We start from the raw sequence: 12579 nt of genomic DNA, 5'->3' as shown, positions 1-12579 counted from the left end.
GTGCTGTGGCTCAAGTGGTAGAGTGATAGCCTCGAGTAAAAGAAGATTAAACTCTGTACTCAGGACCTTAAAGTTCAAGACCCAAGACCAGCACAAAAGAGAAAAAAAAAGGCGGGGGGGGGGGGGACTTAAACTGGTGTTTCGCTGTAATCCTAGCTACTCAGAAGGCTGAGATCTGAAAATCAGTTTGAAACCAGCCCAAGCAGCAAAGTCTACGAGATTCATTTCTAATTAACCAGTAAAAAGCTGAAAATAGAGCTGCGGCTCAAGTGATAGAGCACTAGCCTTGAGGAATAAAATCCCCAGTGTCCAGGTCCTGAGTTCAAACTCTACAAAAAAACACTGGGATCCTGAACTTGTCTTTCTACCCAGCTCTTACTCAAAACAGTGTGAGCCTTGCCTCAAAAGTAAGCAGATTCTTCAGTCACCATTTCCTCATTCCTAAGATACCCACACCAAGAAGATGCCTAACAAATCATTCACAAACCCAGAGAAAGGAACTGACCTGTCTGTACAAGCTCAGGTGCCCTAAAACTCCTGATGCCCAACCCTCCCTGCTGCTCCACGCTTCCCACGGCTCCCACCTCAGCCATCTTTTTCCCTATCAACTCACATACTGTGGAGATGAGAGCAAATGAGAATGCGTGGTTCAGCTCTTACCTGGAATCACCACCATGCATAGTCAGTGTACTGAGAATAAATCTCCCCACACAGGTGAGACCCTCACCTCCCCAAGCCTACAAGTGTTTGGGGTTGTGTCTGTGGAAGCCCTGTGGGTGCCACGGAGAGCAGAGATGCACCAGAGGACCCCCACTACACAAGGCGGCGGACTGGCCCGAAGCTCTGGAACCCTAGGTTCCTGGCTGCTTCCTAGCCAATCACACATCTGAGCCTGACCCCCCCCCCCCCAGCTCCACCCACAAGCAGGAAGTCAAACCTGGCTTTTGTTTTGCTCTTCTGTTTCTGGCCTGTTCTGGTAGGTCCAGTTTCTCTGGAGAAATCCCATCACCTAAGGCACTTTAGGAAGGCTCTACTTCTGCACGTGAGAAGGGCGCAGTCTATAATCTCATCAGTTTTTACATCTCCTTTGAAGTTAAATAAACAATAACCATATATTTGTGTGTGTGTGTGTGTGTGTGTCTTAACTGGGGCTTGAACTCAGAGTCTCATGCTCTTAGCTTTTTCTGCTGACGGATGGAGCTCTTCCACTTGAACCACAGCTCCACTTACAGCTTTTTTCTAGATCATCGGAGATAAGAATCTCTCAGGGCTGGAATGTGGCTTAGTGGTAAAGCACTTGCCTAGCATGCATGAAGCCCTGGATCCCATTCCTCAGCACCACACAAACAGAAAAAGCCGGAAGTGGCACTGTGCATCTAGTGGTAAAGTGCTAGCTTTGAGTAAGAGAGGCTCAGGTGTAATGCCCAGGCCCAGAATTCAAGTCCCAGGACTGGCAAAAACAAACAAAAAATTCTCAGATTTGTCTGCCTATCTTGGCCTTTCAACTTTGAGCTTTAAGATTTCAGCTTCCTGAGTAGCTCAGATTACAGATGTGAGCCAAACAGCTAGGCTCTAGCCTTGTTTTTATGGTAATCTTGTTTTAGCAAAACTAGACTATTTAAGTAGGCCTCCGAAATCTTTACTTTTCCCTTGCCCCCCCTTTTATTTGGTATGCTGGTGATGGTGATGGTGAGGACCTGGTGGCCCCTCTCTCACAGCCCAGCATGCTTATTCTTTAGGCAACATTAAGCCCATTCAGTATAATTAGCTATCAACCCCCTGGGCCTGGGACAGGCCCCTAGGACTGAGCTATCACCATGCAGGCCAGCAAGGTTCCCCTACACCTTAAAAGTCCCATAGGTCACCTGAGGTGATCAGGCCATGACCATTTAAGGTAGCAGGGCCCTCCTTACAGGTTATATAGTTAACCCCAAACAAAAGCCAGCCTTCTTCCCGAGAGCTCACCTATGTGAAAGGGTGTCTGCAGACATGTTCCCAGCATTAAACTTTTTCCTTTGTTCCTTGTACCTGGATATCTGCGTGGGTTTTTTTTGGTATTTTGGGGTTTTTTTCTGGGGGGACAATATCTGCATATTATCTAACAGTGGGGATTGAACCCAGAGCATGTACTAGAACCAAGTAATTAAAATATAGTTTAGTAGAGAAGCTGATGGAAAATTAAAATTTGGCAGGATGAGCTAATAAAGAGAAAAACTTGGGAGATAAATGGGGACAGAGGGAGGGTAAGGGAACAAAGGACCGAGAAAAAGAAATTGTGCAAGGACAAAAGAATGTAATGATGATAAGATCAGAGTTGGGAAATGTATAACCTAGAGCAAGATAAGCAAACCTTTCAGGGGCTACAACAAATGGGCAGGACGGTCAAAGAATGAGGAAATCAGGACAAAGCACTAAACCATACAGGATACCCACAAATCAGAAAGTCATCGTGTGTGTGTGTGTGTGTGTGTGTGTGTGTGTGTGTGTGTGTGTGTGTGTGTGTGTGTGTGTAGTTCTTGGGTTTGAATTCAGGGTCTAGGTAATGACCCAGAGCTTTTTTGCTCAAAGCTAGCACTCTACCACTGGAGCCACAACTCTACTTCCTGCTTTTTGCTAGTTAACTGGAGCTAAGTCTCTTGAATGTTCCTGCTCAGGTTGTCTTTTGGGATCCTTAGACCTCAGCCTCAAGAGTAGCTAGGATTCCAGGCATGAGCCACCAGTGGCCAATTCTCACTAATCCAAGGCCCAGATGGCAGATATAGGTAAACTACCATCTTCCCGGTGGCAGGTCTACTCAGGACCAAGGTTCTAACTGTTCTAAGTATTTGGCATTTTTGTAGGAAAGTGTTTTTTCTTGACATGAACTCATTGAATAATTGGTTGTAGTTACATACAGATTCACCTGTTTTCTTTTTTCTTGTACCAGAACTCAGGGTCATGAACTTTTTTCCCTCAGCTTTTTGCCTCACAGCTGGAGCCCTACTACTTAAACCATATCTTTAGTCCAGTTTTTTTCTTAGTGGAGACAGTCCCTGGACTGGCTTGGAATCCCAATTTTCAGATCTCAGCCTGCTTTGTAGCTAGTATTAGATACATGAGCCACTGGTGCCAGGCTCACTTTTTTTGTGTGTGCAGTATGTACACACATGTCTTTTGTTCAACACACTTTTTGAATTTGCCTACAACACCTTCATTTTCACAGTTGGACTACATGAGTGCATATATGCATATGTGCACATATATACATAGATAGGACAGCCATAGGTAATTCGTGAGTATGGTAGTTATTTCCCATCTGAGGCCTTTTGTGTGTGTGTGTGTGTGTGTGTTGGGCCTAGGCACTGTTCCTGAGCTCTTCAGCTCAAGGCTACTCCCCTACCCCTGGGCCTGGGCGTTGTCCCTGAGCTCTACAACCCAAGGCTACCACCCTACCCTTGAGCCAAGCCCCACTTCCTGTTTTCTAGAGGTTAATTGGAGATGAGGCTCAGGTCCTTTAGTGCCCAGGCTGGCTTTGCACCTTGATCCTCAGATCTCAGCCTCCGGAGTAGCTAGGATTACAGGTGTGAGCCACCTTGCCCCGCTTGAGGCCATTTTAAATATGAAGATCCTTTCTTTCCTCTCTTATCATATTCTTCTCCCCCATCCCCGCCTTCCTTCTTCCCACTCTCCCTCCCTTTTCCTTCCTTCCTTAGTCCCTTGTTTCCTTCCTGTTGGTGTATTCATTCCTATTTTGGGTTGACAGCTTTCATCTTGGGTCATCCACAAGCCAGGCCCAGCCACTGTTGCCCATTCCTACCCAAACTGCATGGCGCTATCCTGAATGCCTAAGAGTTCCCCTCCGCATTGTGGAAGGTCAACAATGGTAAAGCAGCCCAGCCACCTTTGCCCTTCTAGGGAGGGGCAACCTTATCCCCACCCCGCCATGAGGCAGGATGGGATAGCAGCTTGGGTGGGGGTGGACCTGCTTTGTGTGGAGACCTGCCCAATTTGTGCGCCAACTCCAACTAAGGTGATAGGTAAATTTAAACACTGGGCTGTAACCCTATTGGCTACCTGTGTGTGGCTGGAGCTGGCTATGGTCCCTCTGTGTATGTGACTATCCCATTGGCCACCTGTGTGGCCAGGCTCCACCGCGTGGATTTCGCCCTTAAAAACCCAGCATGAGAGCCACTCGTGGCCACAGTGTCAGCTCCCGAGTCTGCACTGTGTCCCTGGCCGGTCAGCTCACCATCTACTTCCCCAATACATTCACCTTTGGATATGAGACTTTTGTGGTGTACTCTGGTGGGACGTGGAATCCCCTCTTCCTGACCCCATAACAGCCTCAGACCCACTACCTCCCACTCACAGGCTATTTCTAGTGAAATAAGGTGGCTGAGCCTAAGTAAGGAAACTGAGTCACAGCCTTGCCAAAGTCTGCACAGGTGCTGGGGGCTGAGGGCTTTTCAGCCATCCTGGTGCTTCAGACTGTGCTAAATGCTCACCTAGTGTTGGAAAGCTTAAAGGGGAGAAAAGGCTATTCCTTAAATGCAGATGCCTAGCCTCTAGGTGAGCTTTAAAGATTTCAAAGCCGTACATGTGCAGATTCAGTGTCCTACTTTAGTCCTCTGGGTTGGGGGAAGGTAAAGCCCCCTCCCCCAGGTGATGGGTGGTGCCTGCAACCTGGAGACAGGGGTGGGCAATTGGCTGGTAGGTTGCTAGGCCTGTCAGTCCAGTACCTGGAACTGGATGCTTCCTGTGACCCTGCCCCCTGCCCCTTGCCCCCTGCCCCCTGCCCTGAGTCTATTTAAATCTGAACCAGCTTGGTTACAGGGATTCTATGGATCCACTCTGGTGTCTCATCACCTGGCTATATTGTCCCATCAGCATGGAATCCCAATTCAGAGCTGAATTGGCCTGTTGGTATTGTAGCTATTGTTTCTGTCATCTCTGGCCTGTTTCCCAATAGTATTGTGTTTTCTGGCTGCTGGCCTTTGAGAGAGAGTCCTCCAAGCAGTCACTGGCCTTTTAATAAAGACTCCCAAGATTCGAACTGGCAAAGAGTGGCTTCTGTATATTCTCTAAATTCCCACCATATTCACCAGTGTCCAGATGCAAGATGCCCTGTCCTGGCTCTGCCAGATATAGAATATTTTGTCCTGTCTACATGCTATATATAGGATGTTTTCCCTGGCTATAAGCCAGCTATAGAATGTCCTGCCCTGGCTGACTGATATCTCCTGTGTCCAGCTGCAACTACAAAAATTTCCTGCTGAGGCTGGGAGTTTAGCCTAGTGGTAGAGTGCTTGCCTAGCATGCATGAAGACCTGGGTTTAATTCCTTGGTACCACATACATAGAAAAGCCGGAAGTGGTGCTGAGGTTCAAGTGGTTAGAGCACTAGCCTTGAGGAAAGCCCAAGGACAGTGCTCAGGTCCTGAGATCAAGGCCAGGACTGGAAAAAAAAAATCCTGCTTCTAGCCCCTTTTCTTCCCTTCAGTTTCTTTGGTATTAAATAACTTCTTTCCCTGCTACTCTATCCCACAAGAGCTAGCCTGTCTGCTTGGCTGATAATAAATTCTTTCTTCTACATGATTGTGTGACTGTGTACTTTTCTGGACTGGTGCTTACCCTTTTTTCCTCCCTCCCTCCCTCCCTCCCTCCCTCCCTCCCTCCCTCTCTTCCTTCCTTCCTTCCTTCCTTCCTTCCTTCCTTCCTTCCTTCCCTCCATCTTTCCTTCTGTAGAGATGAAAAATAACTACCCCCAGACCCAAAATTATTCCCTTCAGTAAGCAGAATAAAAAACCTCCGATTCGAAAAATCTCCAAGGACCCAGAGGCTGCACAAACAGGAACTTCTGGACCCTAGTCAGCCATTGTTCGCACAGGCGTCCATAAGCTCCAGGAACCAACCTATTTTGTGTCAAAAGTAGACTGCACGTATAACATGTATAACATTTGTTTCCCAAGCCATAAAACTACTCTCTGACAGTTGAATGGGACTCAACCGGCGTGAGAATTTTCCCATCAGCCTGAGAAGTCCCCTTATCTCACTCGACCACCGGCCAGCTGTAAACCTGTGATTTTTGCCTTTAAAAGGACTGTGTAAACCCTGATTACCAGGTCCTCCCGGGGCTCCCTGCCTGGCTTGTAACCCGCAATAAACCTTGCTTTTGTATTTCGGACGCCTTTATCTTGGTGGTTTTCTTTGGGGACCCCGTCTCAGGGCGCAACACTTTCCTTGGAAGGGAATCTAGTCTCTTAATCATTCCAGGCATTTTCACAGAGCTGTATCCTCAGCCCATGAATATTCTCTTGTACATCTCATGTACAACAGATTACGTTACTATAGAGGGTTTATGTCTATAAAGGACTGAAATTTCTATGTTGTATAGCATACTATATATTCAACTTAACACTGTTATGTCAGACATCTCAGAAAACAATCTAGCAATTAATATCCTCACTAGCAGTGCTGGAAGGCTCCCCCCCCCCCTTTTTTTTTTTGCAGCACTTGGAAATGCGAGGCTACTTGCTTTTCTGCCTCTTAAACCATTCCTTTAGCCCAGCATTTTGCTTATTAATTGGGGATAAAGTTTTGCAGATTTTTTTTCCCTCCAGGTTGTATTCAAACTTTGATCCTCTAGATCTCAGCTTTCTGAGTAGTGAGGATTACAGGTTTAAGACACTGGTTCTGGCTCTGCTCTATGCTTTTTATTATTTTATTTTACTTTATTTTATTTTTTGGCCAGTCCTGGGCCATGAACTCAGGGCCTGAGCACTGTCCTTGGACTTTCTCAAGGCTAGAGCTCTACCACTTGAGCCTCAGCACTACTTCTGGCTTTTTTCTATGTATGTGGTACCAAGGAATTGAACCCCGGTCCTCGTGCATGCTAGGCAAGCACTCTACCACTAGGCTAAACTCCAGGCCCTATTATTATTTTATTTTTTATTGTATTTTATTGTTGGGAGTTGCATTTGTCAGGTAATGGGTGCATTACTTCTTGAACCTTGAATACCCCTTTTCATGTTTTTGTCCCCTTTTTCTTCCTCGACTCCTCTGTTCCATTTTTTTTTTCTCGTCCTGACGCTTGAACTCAGGGCCTGAGCACTGTCCTTGGGCTTTCCTTAAGGCTAGAACTCTACCACTTGAGCCACAGCACCACTTCCAGCTTTTTTTCTGGGTATGTGGTACCAAGGAATGGAACTCAGGTCTTCCTGCATGGTAGGCAAGCACTCTACCACTAGACCAAACTAGGGCCCCCTGGTCCATTCTTTTTTTTTTTTTTTTTTTTTTGCCAGTCCTGGGCTTGAACTCAGGGCCTGAACACTGTCCTTAAATTTTTTCAAGGCTGGAGCTCTACTACTTGAGCCAAGCACCACGTCCAGCCTTTTCTATGTATGTTGGTACTGAGGAATTGAATTCAGGTCTTCCTGCATGCAAGGCAAGCCCTCTACCACTAGGCCAAACACCCAGCCCCACTTTTTCTTTTTTTATCAGTCCGGAGGCTTGAATTTGGGTCCTGAGCACTGTCTCTGGTTCTTTTGCTCAAGGCTAGCACTCTACTAGTTTGTGCCACAGCTCCACTTCTGATTTTATGAATAGTTAATTGAAGATAAGAGTCTCTCTGGGACTGAGTAGCTAGGAATAGGTCTGAGCCACTGGCACCTAGCCCTGAGCTTGTTTTTGCTCAAGGTTAGTGCACTACCACTTTGAGCCACAGCACCTTTTCTGGCTTTTTGATAGTTAATTGGAGATGACAGTCTCACAGACTTTCCTGCCTGGGCTGGCTTTGAACTGTGATCCTCCCATGAGCTACCAATGCCCAGCAGCTTTCTTCTTTTAGAGCTGGTTTGTTAGACAGTGGACAGACCAATCCTCCTAATAGATTTAAAGTACTTAAGAACTCTGGGTTCCATCTGTAATTGGAACTATTGATCTGCTGTTATAGTGGGGTAGCATAGACTTGCTCCTTACCTCCCACAGTTTCAGAGCACCCCAGAAATGTCAACAGGACCACTCACTCATAAGACTCATACAAGGGGTAGTTCTATTTTGCCAATCTTGCTTCCTGAGGGTTGATATTTTAAAAATATTTAAGACATGTTTCCTCAGAATTCTCCACCTAGCCATGCTGACATTTGGGGTCACGCATTTCTTACTGGTAGAGTATGGTGCTCAGCGGCATCCCTATCTTCAAACACTAAGCGTCAGTAGTGTCAGTTATAACAAAAAATGCCTGTAGGTAGTGCCCAGTGTCCCCTGGGAGGCAACATTGGCTCTGTTTAGCAATTATTTCCATAGGAGCTGGGGTACAGCTTAATGTTAGAGCTTGTCTTTTTAATGTCTAAGGCCATGGGTTCAATCACCACCACCCAAACACAAATACCAGTGATGTAGATCGAAAGTGTAAACATATCCATATATATATATGTATATATATATATATATTTACAAAAGCTTCATAGATGTATGATTTACCTGGAACTGATTTTGTGCAAGCCGAGGAGGGTATTGTACTTGTTTCCCAGTTACCATTTTTCTTCAATGCCACACACTAAACTAAATGTCTCCTATGGAAATGAGGAGCGGCTGAACGGGTAGAGCATCTTTGTGTGGAAAAGCCAGGGAGAGCACAGAGGCTTTAATTCAAGCCCTACTACCGGCATGTGCGTGTGTGTGTGTGTGCCCCCACACCACCTTGAAATAGCTGCATTTCACGCTCCTCTGAAATGAATATCAAGTACACATCCATTGGTTCATGGCTCTACTCTGGCTTTTGTATCCTTTTGTGTTTTTATACCTACAGTCCTGTCTTGTTTCACTAGAAACTTTATATCTGAAAAGAACAAGATAAAGATCTTATTTAAGTATGCCATTGCCATCCAGCCCCCCATATTCTGAAATGGCTTCTCACTGCCCCAAGGATAAATCAGAGTGCACTTTCAAGCTAAATAGGTATTGTGTTCTTACTTATGGACTTCCCCCCCCCTCCCCCCCCCCAGTCCCAGAGCTTTAACTTAGGTTCAGGGCCTGGGCATTGTCCTTGAACTTTCCCAAGTCTAGTCCTCTACCACTGGAGCCACAGCACCACTTTCTGGCCTTTTCTGTGTATGTGTTATTGAGGAATCAAACTCAGGGCTTCATGCATGCTAGGTAAGCACTCAAGTGCTAGGCCCCACGTCCAGCCAGGATTTTTGAATCTAGTGTTTTCTCTACTAGACATATACTTCCCATTCCTGTTCTTATAACTGGGATCTGATTCTTGTTGATGTCTAGTTTTGTGGTCTTTCCTCAGATACCTGTGCATCAGTTGCCCTCAGAGACTCATCCCTTGTCACTGCTGTTGTGGTCCTTCCCACCATGGCTTGAGATTACCCTTTATCTTTGTGGCACACTAGGTCTTATGGTTTGTGAGGTGGGCGCTCTGTGTTGAGCTGAGATTGTCCTTTGATTGGTGGGCTTCATCTGTTCATCAGCAAATCACCTAGACTGTCTCCTCCCCCCTCTTTTTTTTTTTCCAGTTCCTGGAACTGTGTAAACACAATGTTCTCAATGTTTATATTTAGGCCAGTTAATTTCATTTTTCAAGATCTAGGGTGGTTTTTCTTCTTCCAGTTCTTGGGTTTGAACTCAGGGTTTGCATTACTTTTTTTGCTCAAAGCTGCTTCTCTTCCACTTGAGACATAGCGCCAACTTCTGCATTTTTGCTGGTAAATTGAGACAATTCTCTCAAGATTTGTCTGCTGGCCTGGCTTCAAATTTTCATGCTTATAGATCTCAGCCTCCTGAGCAGTTAGGATTGGAGTCTCTAGAGCTCAGCTTCAAGCTATATTTTTTTTTTTTACTTTTTTTTTTTCCCTAAGTGCAGGCAGAATCTTATGTCTTCCATTTGACTTAGTTTCTGCTCTCTTGAAAGTGCTATATTTCAAAGGGTCTTACAGATAAAAATGTGACTCAAACAAGAACTAAAAGAAGGCTTAGCTTCAACCAGTTTTACATACCTTTTCTGTTTGAATTTAAATGGAGTTGAAAGTCCTGTCACATTTTAGGGGAAAAAGTTTGTCCTGAAGTATTTGAAGTCAAGTGGCTTACTCATCAGTATCAATACTTATAATTATTCCTGCTAATTTCTATGACTTTAATATTACAAAATGATCTCTTCATATTTTCATGATATATTCAGTACAGATTTAATGTTCTGTGCTGGTAACTGGTGACTTGAAGAAATCACAGAACCTTGGTATCCTGCAGAATATCCTTACAGTGTTGCCATGATACAACAATGTAATGAGATTTTATTTTGCCAATGTTGGGGCTTGAACTGCCCCTGAGCTCTCTCAAGGTTAGCACTCTATCATATGAGGTATAGTACCACTTCCGGTTTTTCCTGTGTTTGGGGTACCAAGGAATTGAACCCAGGGCCAAAATTTTATTTCTTGTAAATTACTTTCTTTTTGTAAAATTTTTAAGTCAGCCATAATTCTACATTAAAAAATTTTATTCAGGGCTGGGAATGTGGCCTAGAGTTCTTGCCTAACATGCAGGAAGCCCTGGCTTCAATTCCTTGGTACCACATACACAGAAAAAGCCATTAGAGGTGGTGTGGCTCAAGTGGTAGAGTACTAGCTTTGAAAAAGCTCAAGAACAGTATCCAGGCTGTGAGTTCAAGCCCTAGGACATTGCATTCAGCATTGGTTTTTTTTTTTTTTTTTTTTTTTGCCAGTCCTGGGCTTGAGCTCAGGGCCTGAGCACTGTCCTTGGACTTTCTCAAGGCTAGAGCTCTACCACTTGAGCCTCAGCACCATTTCCGGCTTTTTTCTATGTATGTGGTACCGAGGAATCGAACCTAGGTCTCCACGCATGCTAGGCAAGTACTTTAACCACTAGGCCAAACTCCCGGCCCCCAATTTTTTATGATTCTGATTTTGCCACCAGAACCTGGCTTCATTTTTTTTTTTTTTTTTTTTTTTTACCAGTCCTGGGCTTTAGCTCAGGGCCCGAGCACTGTCCTTGGACTTTCTCAAGGATAGAGCTCTACCTCTTGAGCCTCCGCACCACTTCCGGCTTTTTCTATGTACGTGGTGCCGAGGAATTGAACCCGGGTCTTCATGCATGCTAGGCAAGCACTTTAACCACTAGGCCAAACTCCCGGCCCAGCATTCAGCATTGTTAACCAACTGAATCAACCAGATGCCCCTCAGCAGATAAATGGGTCAAGAAAATGTGGTGTATATATATATACACAGTGGAATTCTATGCTTCCATAAGAAAGAATATTGCCCATCCATAAGAAAATAGGAAGACGTGGAAAAAATTATATTAAGTTTTGCCAGATCCAAAGAAACATGGGTTACACGGTTTCATTCATTCATTGTGCCTAAAAATCTGACTGAAATCTACTTGAAAGTGCTTATAAATCTACAAGTAAACACAGTGGATGATAAAAAAGACAACAAAATACATTTGTGTATGATAAATTAAACAGGACTCTAGACTCACACAGTGAGATCAAAGGAAGCTATTCTTAGGCTCAATAGCTATATGCATATAATCATTTTTTATGTGCACATAATGATGTTTATTGTAATGAACTTCAAGAAATGGAAACAAGAGGGTTTATGTTATTTTACTTTTTTTCCCTTTTCTCCTTGGTCACTGTTTTTGATTTCTGGACCTATTTATTTTTTTGTCCATCGTGGGGCTTGAACTCTGGGCCTGGGTGCTGTCCCTGAGCTCTTTAGCTCAAGGCTAGTACATCTACCACTTGAGCTGCAGCACCACTTCCAGTTTTCGGGTGGTTAATTGGAGATAAGAGTCTCACGGACTTTCATGCCCAGGCTGGCTTTGAACTACAATCCCCAGATCTCAGCTTCCTGAATAGCTAGGGATTACAGGTATGAGCCATGGGTGTCTGACTATTTCTGTATCTTTTGTCTTGTATATAAGTTTACCTGTTTGGGGAAGGATAAGGGGGAACACAGAAATGGTGGGACAAAGGATGAACAAATGCAGCAGCGAAACTCACTAGATTATGTAGAAAATGAACTATGCTACTTGTGATGGAGGAGAGTTGGGAAGGAAAAACTAGGAGAAAAATGAGGATGACACAGTTTGAAAAGAAATCTACTTATTATCTGACTTATATTAACTGTAACTCCTCTTTAACATTACCTTTACAAAAACAAAAATAAGAAAAAAACCCCTGCATTGAAAGATGAGTAATAAGTCTCATATAGCAGACAAGAATTTTATTTTTCCCATCCCGGAACTTGAACTCAGGGCTTGAGCCCTGTCCTTGAGCTATTTTTTAGTTCAAGGCTAGTGCTCTATCACTTTGAGCCAGTGTCACTTCCGGTTTTCTAGTGGTTAATTGTTGGTAAAAGTCTCATGGACTTTCTTGCCTGGGCTATCTTCAAACCATGATCGTCAGATCTACGTGTCCTAAGTAGTTAGGATTACAAGCATGAGCCACTGGAGCCCAGCCTCGACAAAGAAATTTTACAAATTTGAAGTGTAACCAACTGGAAAGACTTTGATACTACAGTATAAATGCTAATTCTCCTTCCAAAAGAAAATCATTGGTGGTAGGAACAGATTA

The sequence above is a fragment of the Megascapheus bottae genome, chromosome 7, assembly GCF_031878675.1.
Source record: "Megascapheus bottae isolate mThoBot1 chromosome 7, mThoBot2.hap1, whole genome shotgun sequence".
Lineage (NCBI taxonomy): Eukaryota > Metazoa > Chordata > Mammalia > Rodentia > Geomyidae > Megascapheus > Megascapheus bottae.
Note: the sequence above shows the minus strand (reverse complement) of the source record.